Genomic DNA, 22,635 nt, shown 5'->3' on the forward strand with positions numbered 1-22,635 from the left:
GAGTGTCCCCTGGAGAGGGACTGGGGTGGGGGCAAATCTGCAAAGTGGATAAATCTGATACAACTGGAAAGCCTGAAAATGTCCTAAAACCCTGAAGATGCTCACGTGGTTTCACAACAAAGTCCCTTTACAAGACTCACAGCCCAGATGACTTGCATCTTTTAAACTGCCCTATTTCCAGAATTCCTGATTTTAAATCACACTGGAAACCTCTGGCTGCAAATGAATTAGAATGGTTCAGTTTACCCCTTCTAAATACCAAGGGGGGAAAAAACAAGCACCATACTGAAGTTTGTTTTGTTTAAACTGGACCTTCTGCATTCTGAAATTGTATCCCTCTAACAAATATAAACCATTATTACAAAGAAATGGTTAATAAAAAAAAGAAAAAAAAAGAAAAAAAAGAAACCAGACTAGCCAGTGAAAGGAATGAGGGAGTAGTAATGGTAACATACAGTACCATGAGCTGCAGTGGCCTCCCAGTCAGTGGTGCAAGGTTAACAGATCACTCTTGGCCTTCAGGCAGACAGCAAAACACAGCCTGGGGAAGGGGGGGCGGGGGCGGGGGGGGGGGGGACGGGGAGGGGGGAGACAGGGACCAAGGCCGGGGGAGGGGGCTCTTGCTCGGGTAGTTTACACAAGAAGGCAGCTCAGCTCCTTTCTGGCGCATTCCTCCTCTCTATCTCCCAACCTCTTTGCGTGTGTCTTGTCATATTTTCTTCAGCTGTTAATTGTCCAGACTGCAAGACTTTAAACAGCCACAGTTTAGGAAAAAGCGAAACCCTTCTAAGTGACCATCACAGCAAATCAGCTTCATGCTGGTGGGTAAAATTTTCCAAGGGAAGTGTTCTTCTGATAGTTCCTGAGTCTCTAAGTCACCCCCACCCGCCGCCACACACACTCCCCTAGAGGGCTAAATGCACTGTGGCAATAAAACATTCATGCGACTTGGAATTTTAACACAATGCCATTTCCCTAGTTTAACCTGAAAGGAATGCACTAGTCACAACAGACTACATCATCCTGCCATTAAACCCTGCCAAGGAACCGCTTTTTTGGCCGTGCTGAGCCAGCTTTGACGGGAAAGGAGTACACAGACCCACACAGTGAGCACAGAGGGGCCACCTCTGCTTCCTCAGCCTCATCCAGCAACACCCTGCTCTTGAACATGACCCTTGACCCTTCGCATTGTGACCGGCTTGTGATGCATGTGTCACTCTGGAACTTCTGCAGAGCCACACACTGCGCAGGCCATTTGCTGCTCCCTCTCAACAGGACTTGGGAGGATGCCAAGAGTTCTTATTATTACTGCTACTATTGAAAGTCATAGGTTTAAGTGTGGGGATGCTTTTTCCCTGTGTCCCAGAGTGGTCTACTTTTCTGTTTCCTTTGTTTGCTCAGGACTTTTTAAAAAACAAACTTTGCATTTGCATTCATAATTAGATTATGATTACTGACAAAATGGTTTGCTTTTGGGACTACTTATCAAAGCCGCCAGTTCTTTCGCATTTAAGTGACATTTAATTTAGATTTACAAAATACAAAAACAGAAATAATTCTGATTTCTCCTGAGAATTTTAGAGAAAAACTCAAAGGTGTTGAATTCTAAAACATCCACACTTAACCATTTCACGTAGCTAAAGTACTATCACAAAGCAAGTAACGAATGAGATTTAAAAAAAAAAATAACTCTAGGTTCATTGATTTATTACTGGTGCAGAGATTTCTGCCTTCCAGGGAGCATAATTGACAAATCAAAGAAAAATAGATGATAATCAGACGAAAAATGTAAGTATTAAAAGTTTTTAAATGTTTTCATTATTTTTTAACTCTGTTCTGATGCCAATTTGGCCCTTTACAACCAATCACAACAGTATCTTTACTAATTTTGTAAGTTATCAGATACCATCATTTTGCCCCCCAAAACCTTTTTCTTCCACTATTAAAGTATGCCTTCCCGATTTTTTTTTTTTTTACTTTTCTGATCATTAACTATTTTCATATGGGGCACTTTCACTTTCAACCTTGCCCTATTATTTTGTCTTTATTATTCCTCCTCTCTGCTATAGTCCCAGGCAGTTCTAAAGAGCTCTCCTGCTTGCCCTTGACCTTGAACTACAGCCAGGTGAGCTGCGAATTATCCCTACAAAAGGCAGAAGGTGTTCCAGTTTTAATCTCCTTGAGTAAGGCCATGTGCTCTCCTCAGTAACAATTGAAGAACATCTTATTTCATGGAAGAGAATAATCTAAAATACAAAATGATCATCTCTAAGCAAGTTAACATGCACATGTAAAATAAAACCAAACTGTCTTCTTTAGAGTAATTTTTGTCTCCTTAGTAGTTGGAATTAGTCTTAAGCCCTAGTTAAAAGAATTTTCTTCTTTTTCTTTCCTTTAAACAGACATTATCAGGCCTTGAAAAGTCATTCTAATCCCTTCACCTTAGCCAAGCCATGCTAATTCTAGACAGGAGGACAGCAATTGATTTAAAAAAAAAAAAAAAAAAAAGAGGAATTATATTTGACTTGGGGGATGGAGGGTGGGAGATCAACCCAACAGAGAAGCTTATCAAAGATTATCAAATCCTATATTAAATGTTTCCATTTCAAAATGTAAGTGCTGAAATAAACTCATTTTAATCTGTATTAAAACAGCAATAAATACATGATTTTTTTCAAGTTACCTGACATCAACATATATTCATATTCCAATTCTGATGTTTTATTGGGAAACCTAGTAAAGTTGAAGACAGCACTAAGTCAAGATATGAGATTAAAATTATAAAGGATAATTTCTCTTTAAATCCAGACAGATACACTTTTTTGATGGTATCAAATTAATCAATACAGTGATCCCAAAGTATCTAGTATAAACATTCAGAGAAAGAAAAGAGTGAAGGTCTGTGAATATACAAGAGGCATGTTAAATCCTCTCGATTGTGATGCATTTCCTCTGAAGACCTCTGGAATTTTGAGATACATCACTCAAAAAAGCGATAATCCATCTCATTCTATTTCTCAACAAATTGTCAAGCAATTTTATAATGTAGTCACTGCTCCACTGATACAGTGATGCATCATAATGCAGAAACCACAGCATGGAACAAATACCACAATGAAAATATTTTATATGAAATATCAACAGCATAGAACTTGCTACAAAATAAAGTCCTATCAGTTCACTGAAATGCAAAAAGTTGCAAAAATTCAAGTTTTATAGAAATATTAACTTATTTTGGTGGGTACATTTGAGATGATCAAATCTGTGATAACCATTGGTGATCTTCATTTCCTCTTAACCAAAAGAAAACCTTACCATGTGCAATGGCATTTAAGAATACAAGTTTAAAAGTTTTGTAAGCTACCTTTTAATTCCTAGAAAGCAAAATAGGTGAGATTTTTCTCACTGACTTCTATTACAAGGAGCACAAACACAAGTTCATTTATTCCTTTCAAAAAGAGTCCACTTGGAGCCAATGGATTGGCTAAATCAACTACCACTACCCCACACCCAGGCAGTTAACAGGTCAACCCTGAGTTAAGGCACACCTCAGAGGCAAGAGATAAGAAAAGGAGATGTGTGGATCGAGGAGGGAATGAAGAAAAAGGAGATGGTGTGGATGAAATCCGACTGAAAGAAAAGCAAGCAACAAGAAAAAAGGGGGTGAGAGAAAAAGAGTGGAGGAATGAGCTGGGAGGAGTGAAGTGGAAAGAAGCAGGGAAAGGGAGAGAAAAGAAGAGGGAGCCTGAAGGAAAAAAGGGGATGGCTGGGGGAGAGAGGAGGAACTGGAGCCCCACAACAGCACAGTGGATCAAGCAGCTGGCCAGAGATGCTAATTCAGCGCTTTAACAAATCAATGCCACTTGAAAAGTACAATGCGAGCCCTCACTGGGTAGATGTCAGGGGACTGAGAAAATGCATTCTCAAGTATTTCACATTAAGAGGGAATAATGTGTTAATTTATAACTCTTCACCCTATACACTTGGATTATCTATCTGTGTCAGCGATTTGACTTCTTAAATTTATCAAAAACGCACGCAAAGGGAGGCAGCTTCAGCTTCACCACTGGGAAAAGGAGGTTTAGGGAAAGTCTGTCCTGGGTAGTACCGCAGTTCTCTTCACTTTCCTATCTGGGCTGAAGTACTGCGGTGGGGGGAGGCAGGAAGGAGCAAGCATCTGAAGCAGAGATCAAGGGAGGAGGGGAATTCCTGGTCCAGTTACGAACACAACCAAAAAAAAAAAAAAAAAAAAGGATTTCTTGGCCTGTGGTTGATTGCATTAGGTACCATCCGTCAAAAGTGACACAGAAGAGAAGGAATAACTTGAATCAGCAACCAGAGCTGCCATCATCAGAATTTACTTTACGGAAACTTACTTAAGTCTCTCAGCACACCCAGCGGAAGAGAAGCTGCTGACAATTGGATTGTAATTAAACAGCACTCTCGCCTTGCCACCAGAGTTCCATAGAGCTTATCAAAATAGGAAGGGAAGAGAGGGCTACGCTTACTCTATCTGGTTAGCTTTGAGACAGGAGAAACGTTAACTGATATTACATCCTACCCTAATGTTCCTTTCTTAAGAAAAACCTATTTTATTAAACATGAAATTCTTGGAATTGTTTCCTAACTGTCCCATAATGTAAATTTAGCCCACTTTTAATATAATGATAGCATCATTAGAGTGTTTCTAACCCGAGGTAGAGAAAAAGATTCTGTTGGTGCTTTTGCTGCCAAAATTAAAGCATTATTAGACTTAAGTTTTTAAGGTGCAAGCACTGTCAACACACAAAGGCAAGTGTCTTAAAACTGGGGAATAAACAGATGAGAGTAAGTTTCCAAACAGTGTTTTAATTATGATCATTTCTTCAAAGGTACGAAAGGGGAAAGTGGTTCTACATATAAAGAACAAAAATGATTGGACTGTAACTGTTTTGAGTTTCACTTTAAGATTGTTTAAACTACACACAGCAGTATTTTAAACTGTGGAGTATTTTTATTTGCAACTTGCACAATTGCACAGAAACAGACATTCTCTTTTTCGAGACATTCATATGTAAATAAATGCTGATGAATGGAAATGAGATGCTATACATGATGGGCAATGCTCAACATTTAGTTTAAAAAAAAGGCGAAGTTACCTCACTCACAGAAGCTGGAATCTCTTCCCTTCTACAACTGGGCACAAAAGGAAATGAAAGACAATGATGGACCTTCTACCAGTTTCTATTGGGTAAACATTCACCAACAGAGATACTTATGACAGAAAACAAACATTCTTTCAATCTTATGTTCTGCATCTTTTGTATGACATATTACACAGAGCCATTTTTTTAAAAATGTGTATTTGATTAAAAACTGAAATTATAAATAGCCCTTCTTTTACAGCTGTGTTGAGCAAATGGGTTAAAATGTCCAAAATAGTATAGTTATTTAATGAATGTTTTGTTTCTTTCAGAGGAGATAATTAATAAGGAATTTCTTAGGTCAAGACCATGGAGTACACTACTTTTCCTTTCCATAAAATCTTAGGAGACAGAATATATATTCTAGGCAATATGTTTTCAATGGGAAAGAATCTTACTGTATGCATTTCAAGGGTCTCTATGCCTGGAGAGTAGGATTTGTCCTATCCTTGGTTTTTGCATGAATTACCATTGCTGTCTGTCCCATCCAAGCTATCCCTGTGTAAACTATCTATCCTTATCATTATTGGTACCATTAATCCCATTCTCCCCTTCCCCCTCCTCCACCTCACTCACCTAAGGGGTTAAAAGACTTCAGTACATTTGTGACTTGTCAGTGACATATAATACCCGGGTCCTTCATGCAATCAACTTTTACTTGACATGTATTTGCTCATCACAGGACCCGCATTACTACTGGGAAAATGAAGAAAAACCTAAATTAACACTTGACATTCAATATGGTCAAGTCCTTAATTGGCTGGGCTTCCTGAGAAAGCAATTTTCTATTCCCCAAACTGTTCGCGTGTCATGTGTGGAGTGCAGCTCTTGGCCATCACTGCTGTCCCTCGCTCCCTCTAATGAGAGCAGATGAATTAGTGCTACGTGACACGATTTGAACAGGGCTTCCTCCTCTTCCCCTCCCCCCAATCTTTCTCCTATACCAGTGACAGCTGTGTGGCAAGGGAAAGAAAGAAAGAAATGCAAGAGCAAAGAATCCTGTAAAGGATGATCATTTTTTTAAATGAACCTTAAATGTCTTGTTGAAACTCCAGAACAACAGGGTCATTTAATTGTGGAGGTGGGGAAGGGGGCTGTTACTAAGAACAGGGGAATTATCTGGCTATGGTTGATTTGGGTTGTATTAACTTCCAGCATGTTTCTTCCATTCCTGGCTAGTTGCAGTATTAGATTGCACTGGCCTAATTAAAATGGAATTTACATCCACTTAAAAAAGTTTTTTTAAAGGTCTGGAGAATGGGTCAACTAGAAAAAAAAAATGAACAGCATGAAATGATTATTATTCTAAGATAAACATACCTCTAAAAGAAAGTCCTTTCACCAAAGTCATAAAGGGCCTACAACACAAAACTGTCACTATACTTTGTTTCCAGATACCGGTCAGAGTCTGAACTTACAACTAACCATCCTATTTTAAATCATTTAGTTACCTTGAGGGTTGAATTAACTGAACACTGATTTCATTCTATTATTTTGGACAGAGGAAATATATTCTGCCTTAGATGTGCTTACCTAACTCAATGAACAACTGAACAGATGCATGAAAGGAAGGCAGGACAGATTCTGCTGTATTCAGATACTAAAAGGTAAATTAAAGGGATTTCTGAGTCTTCACTTACTGTTTTGAAACCAAAGAGGGAATTAATTCTAAATGCCTACACTGCTTGGCCAATCTGATTGGGACCAAACATAACTGGAGGAGGGCTGAGGGGAGGGATGAGTATGTGGCAAATCATTTGGGAAAGCAGTTAGTCCAAAGTACATGCATAAGTGAAAATAATTAGTGAAAGTCGCTAGCACCTTAGCATCTTGGATCTTTACTCATTTTTATTTAAACGAGAAATGAGGCAAAGATGTTACCTATGTACTAGAAATTATATCAAGACTATACTGGTGTCACAAAAAAAAATCAATGGAATGCAAAATGCAAACTATTTCAAGTATAGTTCCCCTGCTATCAAATAAGTAGTGTGATCATTTATCAATCATTCCTCTACGATTCTGAATATAATTTTGAACTTAAGTAAATTAAGAAGTAAATTTACATACATAAAAATATGGTGAAACCCACTTTTGCAGTATGTTTAAAGTTATTTCCACATTTTGTATTTATGGAAAATAACATGAAAGGAAACGAAGCTTTATTTTTTTTGTTAATAAAAAAGTTCATAACATAATATTAAGTATTGACATACTAACAAAAGACAAAATAACATAAGGGGTCTTTTTGGAATACCTTGGACTTTCAAATTTGTTGGAAAAGTTTTCACTTCGGGCAATAAGAAAACTACAAAATAAGTATAATTTAGAAGTACTTTTACTGAAGCAAAACATACAACGGGTACACACTCTGCACGTTATCCCTCCTGTGGCCAAAGCACTGGTATTTCAAGTATCGTTAAGATCCCTTTTGAAAACACACTTGAGACAGCTTGTGAATGGGCATTCTATCGGGTGTTTAAATGAAATAAATAGGTAATTTGGTATTCTGGAAAAGTAGCTCAATCTAATGCACCCAGTTAACTGCTACAGTAGCATTATCATCACTGAGCAACAAAGGGCAGTGTATTCTGCCAATAGCTTTAGGGTGACCTTTGCAATGCTGACTAGTCCGTCAAGTTCCATCTCTGAGATGCAAGGTATAGACAGGGATGGTCTATTAAGTGAGTTAGGAGCCAAAGACCAGGAACCTCCAAAAAGGTAGGCATTTCACATTCAGGAAATGGGGAATTCCTTTCCCTGAGAAGCAGTGTACCAGGAGGATCAGGCTGAACAGCCCATATCCTTTCCTGGAGCACTAGCCTTCCATGGTGTAAAATTCCCAGCTGTGAGGAAAACATCAGCATCTTTTTCCTCCTCAGCTACATGTTTAAATACCGCAATGAAAATCCTACTGTGAATTGGTAAAATGGGATCAATGACAAACTCCTGAAATAAAGCTGAAAAAGAATATTGACATCATCTCAGAACTTTAAACACACTGTGTGTGATAAGCCCTGCTTTATTGTGGGGTAGTTTCCAACCACTGCTACCAGGATGGATGGACAAGATTCAAGAGGGCAGCAACAGAGGGTCAGAAAAATGAGTCTGTAGTGAACTGAGAAATTAATTCAAGGATCACCTGTTGAAAATCAGACTTTTTGATTCAAGAAAGGTACTTTTTGATTTAAGAAAGTTATCTGTGACTATGGCAAAGTGACATGCTTGAACTTGATATTCTCTTAGGGACGAGCAGTCTTTGAAGCTCATAATAAACTTGAAATGGTTCTGTGGAATGTTAAGGCTTAATGTAGATAGTTGGTGCCACTGTCATGCCTACACAAAACTATGTCAACCTGGAAATAACTGAATTAACAGCTTCAGGGTATTTAGAATGGAAGGCTTGCTCTTTTTTTTTTTTTTTTTTTAGGGATTTTACTTTGAACCACAAGAAGCTGCATTAAGTTTCCAACTTGTGTAGCACAGCTAAAATTAAAATATTTCAGTTTAGAAAGGCATAATGTTTGCCACCCACTTAGTTCATGTTACCTTCACATTATACCATTTTCAGAAAGTATAAACACAGCAGAGAGAAACAATTGCTTTAAAATAGATTCCTATATGGAATGATACAACTATCAAACAGAAAGCACAAAGGTTATTTTATAAAAATTAAGAGCATCTAAAAGAGTATATTATCCTTTATTCTTCACCGCACTCTTTACTTCAGTGCTCCCCTCCCCTTGTATTAAAGATATTTTATCAAATTCCCAGTTGAAAGGTTTCTGAAAGTGGTAAGTCACAGCTGTGTTAATGCTGAACTTGAACATGGCATACTAACGTCATTCCGACAAACTTACAGATGCTTCGTAACAAGCTGCACCAGTCACTTGATTTGAAATACCTGACTTATTATAAAACAAACTGTTAATCTCTGGTCTTTTCTACAGTTCAGCTCTTCTCTGCAGTTTTGGAAGCAAACCAACAGCTTATTATGTTTACATCAGGAATGACTCCCTTCTGATTGGTGTCTGATACTGTCCAGTGATGCTGTTCAACAAGGCCCTAGACAGAACCTAGGCACACCTAGGCCCCACTTGCAGATCATTTTAACAAGATGTTCTTGTTTCCTGTTCCCACGAAAATCAATAACAGGATGACCTCCAATTTGAATTTCAAACCAATTAATTACCTGTTCTCTTGAAAATGTTGATATCTGATTTGCCTGGAGAATTTCAATTATGAATAGATTATATCTTTTAAAGAGCCCCTTCAAAAAATTTAAATAGACACTGAAAACTTCATCTTATACAACATAAATGATGTTTTCTTGAAGCCTGTATAAAATATTGGCGTTGCCCAAATTAGTATGGGGAAGTTTTCCCCTTGTGGTCCATCTCCTCCTCATGACATCATAATCAATTGCCTGGTAAATTACAGCAATCCCACAAAGATTCAGGGCCAAGAATCACTGCTTAAAGGTGAAATGAAAAGCTTTTTATAGTGGAATTCAGCTTTTCATCTACATCAATGACTGACACAAATCATGGGATTCTTTTCAGAGTTTAGAAATCTCCCTTTCTTTCTCTTTAATTCTAAAATTCTTACCTTTTCTACCTTTATTAAAATCCTTTGACCATTTTTTTTTTGTTTTGCTCACATGTTTTTCTTTTTATGTGGGTCATAAAGAGAAAAGCTATACATCAAAACTATCAGCACCAGAAACATATTTACTAAACCTTTTTTTCAATTGTGCAGAAAAAAAATGAAGAATTTGGTTCATCCCAGTGGGGAATTCCCAAGATGAATGATCACATGCAATGAAACTATTATCTTCATCCATTAAAATATTATCTAAAACAGAGGTTTCTATCTGGCAACCGGTAGGCTGAATATAGCCTGCAGATGAGTTTTGCTTGGACCACACACTTTAAAAAATATTTGAAAAGGTTGCCAAGATTTAAAAATCAGGAGATTTCACATAAAAATCTTGATTTCTGGCTCCTCATTTAAGAAGGTGGGGGGGGGAGGGGGGCAGGGAGATAGTCGTTGTTGTTGTTGGATCATCTCACAACACCAGGCCTGCATTCCCACCTGGTAACAATTGGCTAGAGCTGAAGAGCTTTCTGGTCCACCACAGACCCCATCAGACTCACCCCACTGGTTTAATTTACCTTACCTCCACATGCCCTTTTAGGCAACTCCTGAACTTTAAAATGTCATACTACTCCAAAGACAGTTTGTAGAGTTTTTGGAAGAAAAAGAGAAGGGTATCTAGGAACAGAGATTTAAAAATACACATTTCATGGGCTTAAACAATGCAGAATTTCAAAATATAGTTGTTCAATAAAACATAAATGCAAAATCATTTTCATAATTAAAATGCTTTAAAAAGTAAATCCAGAATTGATGATCTCATCTTAGTGAATAGTTTGACAAGTCCCAGCCCAGAAAAGACGTTCATGTCAAACTATTGCCCAGATCTACACATCCATTTTGTTCCTTCCCATGTTAACGCTTCTGTACTTCCTTTCTAGAATGATCATGCACTTAAGTGAAAACTAACCTTAATATGAAAATAGAATATATCTTCAAGGTAAATTTTAAAAGTCAACATTTAGGATGCATAAATATTATAGCAAATACACATCTTTACAGACACCACATGTATGTCACAATATGTATTTATATATTTAAACAGACATTATTGCAGGTTCAAATGACCCTCACAGTCATGGCATATTTCTTTAAAAATGATTACTACCTAAAAGCAGATGTTTATGACAAAGGCACCCTGCATTTCTATTTGCTCTTTTTCTTGACTAAAATGAAGTACAAGGAGAAAATCTTTTCTATTTCACTATTTCCAATCAACCACAGCAACACTGTACTTCTACTTATTACTGGACTTTACAAATTAAAAGTACCCTATTTTAGTAAAGGAACGAAAGTACCTTTTCACTTCATCCAACTATATTAACAGGCTATCTATGATGTACTGTACAGTAATGTACTAAATAGGCTGTGACAGGTCATATTACAACTTATTAAAAAGTAAAATTTAAATCAATTTTAGTATAGTGTTTTGAAATGATGTGTTATCATTGGTCCACATTCTTGAAAGATTACTTTTTGGTTAGTTGTTTCCTTCCTAAGAGAGAAGCATTTTTCTTCCATTTTTACCTTAAAAAAGTAACTTTTGAATATATGCCAAATTTACTTCACAATCAGACCTTAATCCCCAAATTCTCTTGATTTTTAACAACTTGAACAACTTTAGGTAAACAGTTCACAAAACTGTAATGATCATACTGCATTCCTCAACTCCCAGTTGAAATCGGAAAAGAGAAAATACCATAAGTATGAGCTCCATAAGTATAGTCTTAAGCCTCATACCTGAACAACAATATGATATATTCCTTATGGAAAGTATTTTTCCTTAATACCATGTTTGAAATTTTAGTAATTAGCAGCAGACACCTGGAACTCAATTATTAATATAGCGCTCCCCACCCCTTTTATACTTCTTTTGAAACCATCTCTTAAGGTACTTCTTAAAGAGATGATCCTATGGGACAGCATGCATATAAATGTTCACATTATTTTCTTTGAAACATCTTGGTATGATCTAAGACTAAACTTACTGTTTCTTCATTAAACATGTCAGTTTTAGAAAAAATTAAGACCTCTCAATTGCAAAATGACAAAAATAGGGGCACCTCACTGGCTCAGTTGGATTAGAGCATATGACTCTCAATCTCAGGGTCATGAGTTCAAGCCCCACATTGGGCAAAGAGCCTACTTAATAAAATCATAAGAAAATCTAAAACATATCAAAAAATGGCAAAAAACTAAAACAAAAATTCTAGGTAAAATATAATTTACTACATTCATGTTGATTGATCAACTATAACATTTTAGAAAAGAAATTTTATGGAAAAACACAGTTAATTCTCACCAGTGATGACCAAAGCTTTAAACTGGTCTCCTCAGGATCACATCATGGCAGCTGTAAATACATAAAGTAGTTCTAGAAGACTCCTGATTTTGTTATTTTTGTTTGCACTTCATTGTTTTAAGATGAAAAATAAAATATGTGATAATGAATGTTTAATGTTATTTAACCCATGTTCTATGGGGATTAGGGTACTGTCCTCACTTAACCCCTCCCTTCTTTCTATTAATCATTGAATTCCAGAAAAGGATATCTCTAAATAGGCTTTTATGTTGAGGCTCTCATCAGCATTCTGCATTTGTTAAAACAAAAAAAAAAAAAATTTAAAAGAGACCAAAAGTATAAGGACACTGGCATCTAAAGAACAGTGGTTTTATCAGAACACTCAGAAGGCAGGTTTGACTGGTGGGTTTTTAAAGAAATTATTAAAAATAACTATTTGCACAAGTTAAAGTAACCAACTTCTCACTTTTACCAAAAGGGTGTTTTTAATATAATGAACATCCAAGCTTCTCCGGTCATGAGAAAACCTGGAATATATTATGCACGCATGAATGTGGCCTAGGATGCAGGATATGAGATGTACTTGCTATCAACAGATTAACACTTCATTTTCATTACTCTAATCTCACCACAGGCTGTGAACACTCTCTTTTTCTTATTTGAACAACAATGGTGCATGAAAAACCAAGCTGACAGGCAGGCGGGGTTCATTAAATGCATAAGGCCTTTATTCCCATAACATGTCTCACCTGTATGAAGCCAGGGTTCGGGCTTCCAGGCTGGCTACTGAAACAAGCTCTCCCAGATGTTGGACTTGTAACTCTACCCTTTCCTGCTTAATTTATGATAAATGTCAAAAATATAGTAAAACTGGAAAAATTCTTTCCCACAATGAGCTCTATTTAGTAGATAATAGGATTGGTAACATATTTTAAGATTTATTCAGCCCAATAATTACTTTCCAAAGTTGCTCAAGAGAACAAAAAAAAGTGTCTAGGAAAGAAAATGAGGACATATTTGAAGTTGGAATTAAAGGCTCTCACCTTGGTATCTCTATCCCAGCTTAGTTTTAACTTGTATGAGAACTATAGTTTGTCACTGGTTGAAAATACCAATTTGCAAAATAACAATCAAGCTATTTCCCAATGAATGACATGGAGCTTCACTAAAAAGCTATGCTCGGGGCGCCTTGGTGGCTCAGTCGGTTAAGCGTCCGACTTCAACGATCTTGCGGTCCGCGAGTTCGAGCTCTGCGTCGGGCTCTGGGCTGATGGCTCAGAGCCTGGAGCCTGCTTCGGATTCTGTGTCTCCCTCTCTCTCTGCCCCCCCCGCCCCGTTCATGCTCTGTCTCTCTCTGTCTCAAAAATAAATAAACGTTAAAAAAAAAAAAGCTATACTCAAGGAACAGAAATGTTATAGAGTGTAAGGAATCATTACAATGAGATTCCTAAATGGGAAATTCTTTCTAAGAGGGGGAGCCATGCACACACTCACTGCATTTGAGGCAGCCATTAACAAATCCTCAACAAACCTAGAAATAAACCACTTAATTCCCACCACCAACCAATGGACAGGTGCACACTTGCTGCATATCTATGCAACACATATGAATACATGGTCATGTAACAATATGAATTTTTACTATGTTCCATAGCAATATAGTAAGTGTTAGAGCAGGGCTTTGATTTGGGTTCTTTCTTTATAACTAAAAAACAAAGAACAGAAGAAAAGCATTATTAAATAAAGCTGCAGACAACCTAGCTGACTCAAGTTAGGTTTTGACACAAGGTCAACAAAGGAAATGTTTACAGGCATTCTCACTCAAGGGGTACTTTCAGGATTATGCTCGGTGTATAATTTTTTCCCATATCTTACAAGTGGCCTCCCAGTCATGTCCACTACCCTCTAGCACTAGCATAGAGCACAGGAGTGGGCAGCTTTCTTTACCTATGCCTGAGTAGGTGCCCCAAACAGCCATCCTAATGATTTAAGTCAATGAAATCTTTCTTGCTTAAATTTAAAAGAAGAAAAAGAAAATATTAAAATCCTGCTAATGGAGACTCTCATTTTAATACTGGTTTTGTTATTATGTTAAGCCGGCTGAAAGTAATTATTTTTGGCATGTAAAATATTCATTATCCTAAAATTTTTCTTTTCAAACCTCCGGTTCAGGTTCTCCGATCATCAAACAGGAGTCCTGAAGAACTGTCTAGAGAACAAATAGCCACTTAAAAACACCTTAATAAAGTTGAAAAATTCATGACAGTCACACAAAAGCACAGCAGGTATAAAACTAGAAGCTATGTCTTTCCCATACAGAATAATATTTTTAATCTTGTCAATTTTAACAATCTCTCTGCCATGTAAGACAATGAGTTAAAATTTATTAAAAACAAAACAGTAGTGAATCCTCATTGTGTTATGTATACTGCATGTTTTCAATTTCATAATGTCATCCATTAGTATTAGCCCTGCCATCATTTTAATTCCTTTTTTAAAAGTTCCAGTTAACTCTTACTAACTGCAGTTTGTCTCAAAGAGCCATACCTTCCACCTACTGAAGGAAAACCTTTTGTGTCTTCTTCCTGCTCTTGTACAGATAGAAGTCTAACTGTACAAAATGATAAATCCAAGAACTGCTTTTTTTAAAAAAAGAAGAAAAAAGAGAAAAGCAAAATCTCTTCAGCTAAGTACTTTCTTTACACAGGGAAAGGATCAAACTGAGCTGCCTTTCAGCGCCTCTGAACGATAAGCCTGGGCCCCTGGTTACACGTTTTTATCACGCCCTTACTTACAGAACCCTTACGTAGCAAAACTCGGGACAGTCTTCCTGTCAGCACTCACACACTAAGGACCACATCTGAGGATGCCACCTCTTTTCCCATACCTCTGCCGGAATGATATATTGGCAAAAAGGTCATATTCAGTTTCTGTTACATTTAAGGTGCATTTCAATTCTTCTATTATAAGGGCAAAAATTGCCAGTGAAAGTAAGGAGAAATTCATGAAAGGAGAGATGAAGTGAAAGGAAAGAATGAAGTGAGAAAGAAACTAGGTCTATGGGAAACGGAAATAGGAAAAAAGAGCAGACTAACCATGTATTTAGGTCATTAAGTAAATTGCTGCCAACCAAACAAAAATGAGACTTAAATCAACCCTTCCCCCTCAACAACACACAAACTCTACAGACAGTAGCAAAATAACACTGCAGTCCAAAAATACTGAGTAAATAAGATGTCAGATATGCTCAAGAGAATCAGTGTTTCAATGAGTAACTTCCTACTGTTCAAGATTATTTTCATTTTCCTAACAGGGAGAAATGAAAAACTGATGGGCTTAATTAAAGAAAAACAAAAGGATATTATTTCATTGTTAAAGGATCAATTCTTTTTTTTAATTGGAATGATGATTAATAAGCTGAGAATCTGATTTCTAAGCTAGCCAGTTTGAGTAATACATTGTTGTTCCACAAGCATTTCCATTAAGGAAGACTCTGAATGAAGAAATGATACAGAACTTCCTCCCTTCTCCTCATCTCTGACTCTGGGGCATGAAATGCTACAAAGAGTGTTTGAATAGAATGACACTGCACACTGCCCTCATCCAAAGGAACTCCAGTCATAAATTTTTTCACCTAAGGGTCTGAATGTTCCACCATGAAACTTGCTAGGCTTCTTACGGGGAATGCAGAAATTAAAGAAAGAATCAACACTTTTATTTTTCCTATTCTCTAAACTTTCTTTTTTAAACCTGGGGGGAGAGAGAGAGAGACAGCAGTACAGATCAAGCTCAGTGAGATGCAGACACTGTGGTGTCACAGTCCTAGGCATCATTTTTGGGATGTTATCTTGCACAGCCTAAAACTTTCTTAGAGCTTGAGCTGCTCAGAGTGTTTTTTCAATTTATTCTTCCTGCCCATTTACTAGTTTACCTTACAAGAAAAAGTCCCCTCTTTTACACAATGTTTTGCTTTTATGTCAGGATATAAAGGCTGTTATTCCTGAATTATGCCTCTTTTCCTTTATTTCTCTAACGCTCAAAAATAGATGTCAAAGTTCCTTGAAAGGGTCTTTGACTCCCTTTCTCCCTCTTTTCCCTGTCCTTCATTAGATGAAGATCACCAAGCAAAATGTGGAAGCCAGCTGCTTTTCGGGAAACAAAAATGGCATCAGCTTTGGCAGACAGAGGTGAGATCAATCATTTCCTACAATCCCCAAACAATCTTCTGACCAAGGCCTAGAGAAGGGTAGGTATGTAACAGCAAAAACATACAAAGGTACAAGAGGATTTTCACATGGTGAAGAATTCATTCTATGCACATAACAAACCAGGCTCCAAATCTCATGTGAAAGAAAATCTTGGAACCATTATACTCTATGTTCTTTGGACAGTAACAAGCAGGGAGCCCCAGACAAAATTTCTCACTGAAAAAGTCATCCCACGATTCACTCTGTTCTCCCTATGACCACAAAGTTCCCTGACAATATTCTACGGGGGGGGGGGGGGGGGGGGGTAAGTTAATTCTTATACAGATTAAAACAGTAGGATTCAAGTTAAAGCAAACTCTAGTTTCTTCTTGAATTCCTTTTGATACATATATTCTAATCAAGAGTCCAAGTTGAGAAAATACCTCTTCGGCTGTACAGTCATTAGCTATTCATGTTCACAAGGAAAATCCTCTCAAAACCCTTGTAGATTGTTATAAGTGGATGCCCAATGTAACTTTCTTTAAGTATGTGTAATGCATATAAGGTGGGAAGGCAGAAGCACTAGAATTTTTGTTTTTCATCGAAATAGATGACACCAGCTCACTATCTGTAACAGTCTGTTCCTTCAGAATCAGCTCCCTGTGTCACAACGACCTGGCAAACTTGAATGCTTTCACTATCACTGGAGTCCTTGCAATCCTGCTTTGGCTGTGACCCATTCACTTTTGCCCCAACTTCTCAGAGATGCCTTACTCAGCATCTAATTAGTTAGGGAGGATTTGCCGCGGCTCTTAACCCTGACACAGGAGAGGGAGGATGTGCTGCTGTGGTAGCCCAAATCTGTACTGTCACTACATTAATCACATTTCCATAAAGCCATGCATGAATAATTGGATTTATCACTGAATGTTAAGATACACTCATAAATATAATTATAAAAAATACCTACAATTATAGATAAGGTATCTGCACCTTCAGGGATTTATTTTTCAACTGTGCTTACTCTACTCACCTTAAGCACAAGACTTAACAATTACACAGAGTACCAGTTTGCAGTTGACAGAAATAAGGGAAAAACAATTTCAAAATGATCACCTACTATGTTCAAATTCACTTAGTGTACTGTGTTGAAAATAATCTTGAAATCTGTGCACAGGTTTTTCACATACGCCAGACACATCTGAGAATATTTTGTGCATGCTTTATTTTCATTAACACATACATAAATACCATGTATAGGACCCTATTACCTTTCCACTGTGAAGGTAATGCAGGTTATACACAGACTTATATAATGTTATGTGAAGTCTGCAGGTTATACACAGACTTAAAGTACAGGCCAACACACAAGCACCTGTCTATGCTACAATATGTATTTTCACAATTATGCAAATATTCGTATTTTAGTGTTACACTATCAGAGTGGATGTTAAGAATTATATTTGAATATATGTCTGTAGTTAAAACTTCAAAATGAAACATATTATCACTCCAATTAGAGAAGGGAACTAAATTGGAGGTAGCAGCCTGGTAATTCAACAGGCTGAAATTACATGCTTCCTAATATAAATATTTTCCTATCAAGACCATAAGTTTGGTCAATTTAAGAGACGATTACCAAAACACACCAACTATAAGAAGGGGAGTAAAAAGGGAGGGAAAAGTGCAGAAACCTAGGGATGGATGATGCCTGGCAATGAAAGTCATTGTCAAAGACCATTAACTATCAACTGCTTTACTCAGGGCTCTGATTATATAAGAATATACATCCTATGTTAAAAGGGATGTCTACATGAGTGGGACAGAGTTTAGAATAAAAATGTACTGCACAAACAATAAAGAAGAATCAAACCACGATACACAATTAGGCATCTGACTTATAAGAAAAACTGTATGTGTGCCTTTTAAACTGTTGGTGAATAAACATTTAAATTATTTGGTGAGGGGAGGTAGGAAGTCAGACAAAACCACCATTTCCACTTTAAAATACAGATTCAACAAACTGAAACTGTGTTTGCCTATATGAATAGAAAGAACTAAAAGACTACTGGGAGAAAAATTCATATCAAACATGCTTTTAAATGGATTCCAGCAATGTTATTATATATTTCCTACAATATATTTTATTTATCATTTCTCTGAAATGTGCTAGATTTTATATTAGAAAGAAAGTTTGCTTTACTCTGTCATATCTCTGGTGAGCAGACGCTCTAGTATTAATGTAAATCGTTGATTTAATTTTTAGCTTTCTTGGTTTGCCCCTCACCTACCTAAGAAATGATTTCTCTGGTGATAACTAACACATCATGCTAATGAGAGAATCTAATGCACAATAGAAAAATGTCACTACTAATAATATTTGCATGAAGTTAAATAAAGCAACTCTAAGAGAATGTCAGACAGTTGTTCTTTAATAAGACACAGTTTCACAATGAAATTATGTTGTTAATTTTGTTACATCATTGGGTGAATCCTAAATTACTACATAATGATGCACAGAGTCATTTATAATTCTAACTTAGTATTTCACTTGTGTCTGAAAAGAGACCTTATTAAGGGATCTACATTTTATTTGAAACAGGTTAAATACACCTCACCAATAATAAAAGGTGAATGTCTCTAATAATGTGTAAAACATGGGCTGGAGCCATTTACCTGTTACGGTTTCATGTCTGGAAAGATTTCAAAATATAATAGACTATTGCATTCCTTGAAGTAGCTACAAAGAATTTTATTTGATAGTCTCTCAAATGCGCAAAATATTTATAGAAATAGAAAAATCACCTTTTAAAACCTGATTTAAAAAAACAACTTCTAAAAACAGGCCTTAGTTCTGCTTTTAACAAAACTTAATGAGGTTAAAATGAGCAAAATAACATTCTAGACTCTAGGAGATTAACATAGAAGATGAGCAAAGGGTTTCTGGTCATTCTCGACCTGTCACTGATCAAAGTAATTCAAAAAAGAACCTCCTTTACGAAAGTCCAAGAGTCATGCCCTTTAAGGTTATCAAATATTTGTATGGAAAAAAAATTATCCTTTTTAAAAAAATCACGCTTAAACATGGGAAAGATGTAGAAAGACAGGAAAATGTGGTAAAATTATCATATCTTGAACTTAAGGGAAACATACTTAATTCTACCAAATCTAAACTGGCTTCAGTTTGTGATGTCTTTTTGTTAGTACTGGACAGACTGACAGATTTACATATAATCAGACACAACTCTGCTCATACAAAAGACAAAAGAGTTTTATAGCTCTACTTCCTAATTTACTGTAGAAGACACAAATCTAGATTATTGAATCTCAGTATTCATGAGATATTTCCCACTACAAGTTTTGCTCTAGTTAAATAATATTGGTAGTTAATTCTCTGTAGCTCAGTTTTGAAACCTGCCACTCAGTCTCTTCTAATGTTTAAAGAAATTATCAGGTGAATCTTATAGTTTTTATATCACTACAGAAAACTTCGAAATAAAAAAAAGTATACCCAGTCAATTCTATTCATTTCATGAGTTAAATCAATTTTTTCTTAGAAATTAAAATAATCATAATATACAAAAACCTCTTTATTCAGAATTTTGCATACCTGATTACACTGGACAACTTTTACCTGTAGTAAAACAAAAGGTGGCTTAATGTGTATATTGAAACTAGTATTCCTTGAAACTGTTAACTTCAAGAAATAACATTTCAAGAAAAGTGTCTTTGCTGCGTGCACAAGCACGCGTGTGCACACACACGCACACACACTGAATCAGCATTGCTGATGAACTACAGGTACAGAAAATAAACATATTAAACACGTAAAGCACATATATTTTTTAGATTTACACAGTTTGAATTTAAGTTCACATAATATTTACTCAAACTCAAATGTTTTTATCCTGAAGGAAAAAACAAGTATGTAAACTCATATACTCTTTACATGCTTTCCAAAAATGAACAGGAGGGTAAATATTTAGTAACCATGACAGAAAAAAAAAGAGGGGGAGGGGAGTCACTAACTACGATAAAATCAAAAAATAAAAATGCATATATATACACACATACATATATATAGTTAAATCACACTTTTTAAAGCTGTGATTTTTCTCCTTTTATTTTACTACTCTGTTTAGTAAATGGTATAATATTACACAGTTTTATATAGCTTCCATTATGCATAAATTACCTCCCTATATTTCTACTCTTTTCATATAGTCAACTGAGGCTCAGACACATATACATGTACACAGGTAGAAACAAAATAGATCTGTATTTATCCACAAAGTAACTGGATCAAAGACATCATAATAGCTTAGCTGTACAAGTTTCTTTCTCTCAGTGATTTCAAATTATTTTCCTAATTCTGATCAATCATTTGTATAATTTACTTTTATTTGTTTTTTAGCTAAAATGTTTTCCAGGACTTAAAGTCTTCTTAGATTCAAATCTACTTGGAAATGGGTTAGTGCCAAAGAAGCAATCTAACACCATCTATGCGGTTCAATAGCCATTTATCAATTGATCATTATCTCTATCTGGTTTTATTAACTCTTTTCTAGCTAGAGAGAGATCTAAGCCAATCTTCCCTTCACACCACACACACACACACACACACACACACACACACACTTTACCTCCCCTACCTCAAGGAAAACCCTAAACGTGACATCTAATTTTTAAAGTGCGGCACAAGTTGCTTGTTCCTAAAGTCAGTGAAAACATACTCTTGTTTCAACTATGGAGAGAGCCACCCAGGCAGGGATGTGCCTCAGAAACATACCTCTCAAGGCACTCTACAAGGAAAAGGAGTATCTCTGGGAGGAAATGAACTTTTTAACTTGCAAGAATGGGAAATGGCTCATAAAGAGTTGCTTATTGGGTTTATGTTGATTGCATTTAAATCCCAGCTTACTGTATCAGCAGTAATCAGGGTCCCTCTACAGGATATGTCAAAATACACCTTATTCAAATGCATTTATCCTATCTAGAAAGGCATGATAAAACTGCGCTAGCTAAATCCTACAAAACCCTGGCTCCGAGCACTGGCTTTTGCAGATGTACCTCTAAACTTCCAGTAGTTTACAGCCTACCAAATTGTTTTCTTTCCTTCATTACCAATGCTTTAAAAAATCTAATTAACTCAATAAAGTATTTAGTCCTCATGAACTCTTGCAAGCAAAACAGGTTTTAGAAAAAGAAAGCAACTACAATATATATATTTTTTTAATGAGTGGAACATTACCAATTTCTTAACTGCCATCTACTTAAAATCCAAGTGCATTTTCCAGTAGTAGTTTCGTGCTGTGTGGATGACACTATCATGCTAACTCTTGCTTTGTGTGGGTTTGGTGTAGGCTTTTGAAAAGCAAGACGTGTCTAGGAGGGAGGCACCAGGGAACTTCCCTCCCTCGCTTGAGCACAGTCCAAGATGAAAGTTTCTGGGTTGTTTCCCTTCGCTTCCTCTCACCCTCGCTCCCCCTCGGAGCCGCAGAGCCAGCAATTGTGCAAGAAGAGCCGGGTGTGCAGGGCGCGTATCACCAAGCGCATGGTACGAGCCGCCGACTCTGGTGATTAATTATCAGTTGCCGCTGGCCTCACACTAACACGTCGGCTTTCCGGGCAGAGCCAGCACACCCAGCCGCCGGCAGCGCGGCCCGGACCGAGCAGCGCAGCGGCTCTGGGGAGGACGCCGCGGCTGCGCCCGAGTGTGAGTGCGCTGGCCAGCGGGCGGGCGGGCGGACGGGCGAGTGTGCGGGAGCCGAGCCGGCGCTGGCGCCGGCGGGAGCGCAGGGGCGAGCGTGGAGGTGGACGGGCGGGAGCGCGGCCGCGGCCGGTGCAGGGGAACTGGGACCGGCCGGCACGGCCCGCCACGCACACCGCCGCCTCCTCCTCGACCCCAGGCGCTGGCAGCGATTCCTGCACAGCCTCCTCTCCGCAGGTCGAGTCGAGCTGCTTCCAGCCCATGAAGTCGGTCTAGCTGTGCAGAGGGGCCCCTACATTTTATGGCTGTTTGGTTGGAGAACCTACTCCAAGACAGCAGACACTTTGATGAAGTGATTAATACAGACAGAAAGATACATTTGTTGGGTGGTGGCTTTTTTTATTTTTAATTTCAAACAGAAAACAAAGAAATAAAGTCTTCCCATGACCCAGGCTATACTGTGAAACTTTGCAACGAATGCCTTTGCTTTCTCTTACTTCACTATCCTTTCCCCCTTTTTCTTTTAAGGAGCCCTCAGGGAAACCATGAAGTAACCCTGCACATTCCAACACCACAGTTATGACAAAACAGAGCCTA

General features: G+C 37.3%; 1 protein-coding gene across 1 annotated transcript in view; it reads right to left on the bottom strand.

Moving 5' to 3' along the window:
* The window catches only part of BNC2 (basonuclin 2), a 289,917-nt gene that overhangs the window by 266,973 nt on the left and 309 nt on the right, over positions 1 to 22,635 (bottom strand). The window lies entirely within an intron of this gene.

Source organism: Lynx rufus, unplaced genomic scaffold (genome assembly GCF_022079265.1).
Source record: "Lynx rufus isolate CCGP_SWC_20201006 ecotype Redwood Valley unplaced genomic scaffold, mLynRuf1.p SCAF_10, whole genome shotgun sequence".
Lineage (NCBI taxonomy): Eukaryota > Metazoa > Chordata > Mammalia > Carnivora > Felidae > Lynx > Lynx rufus.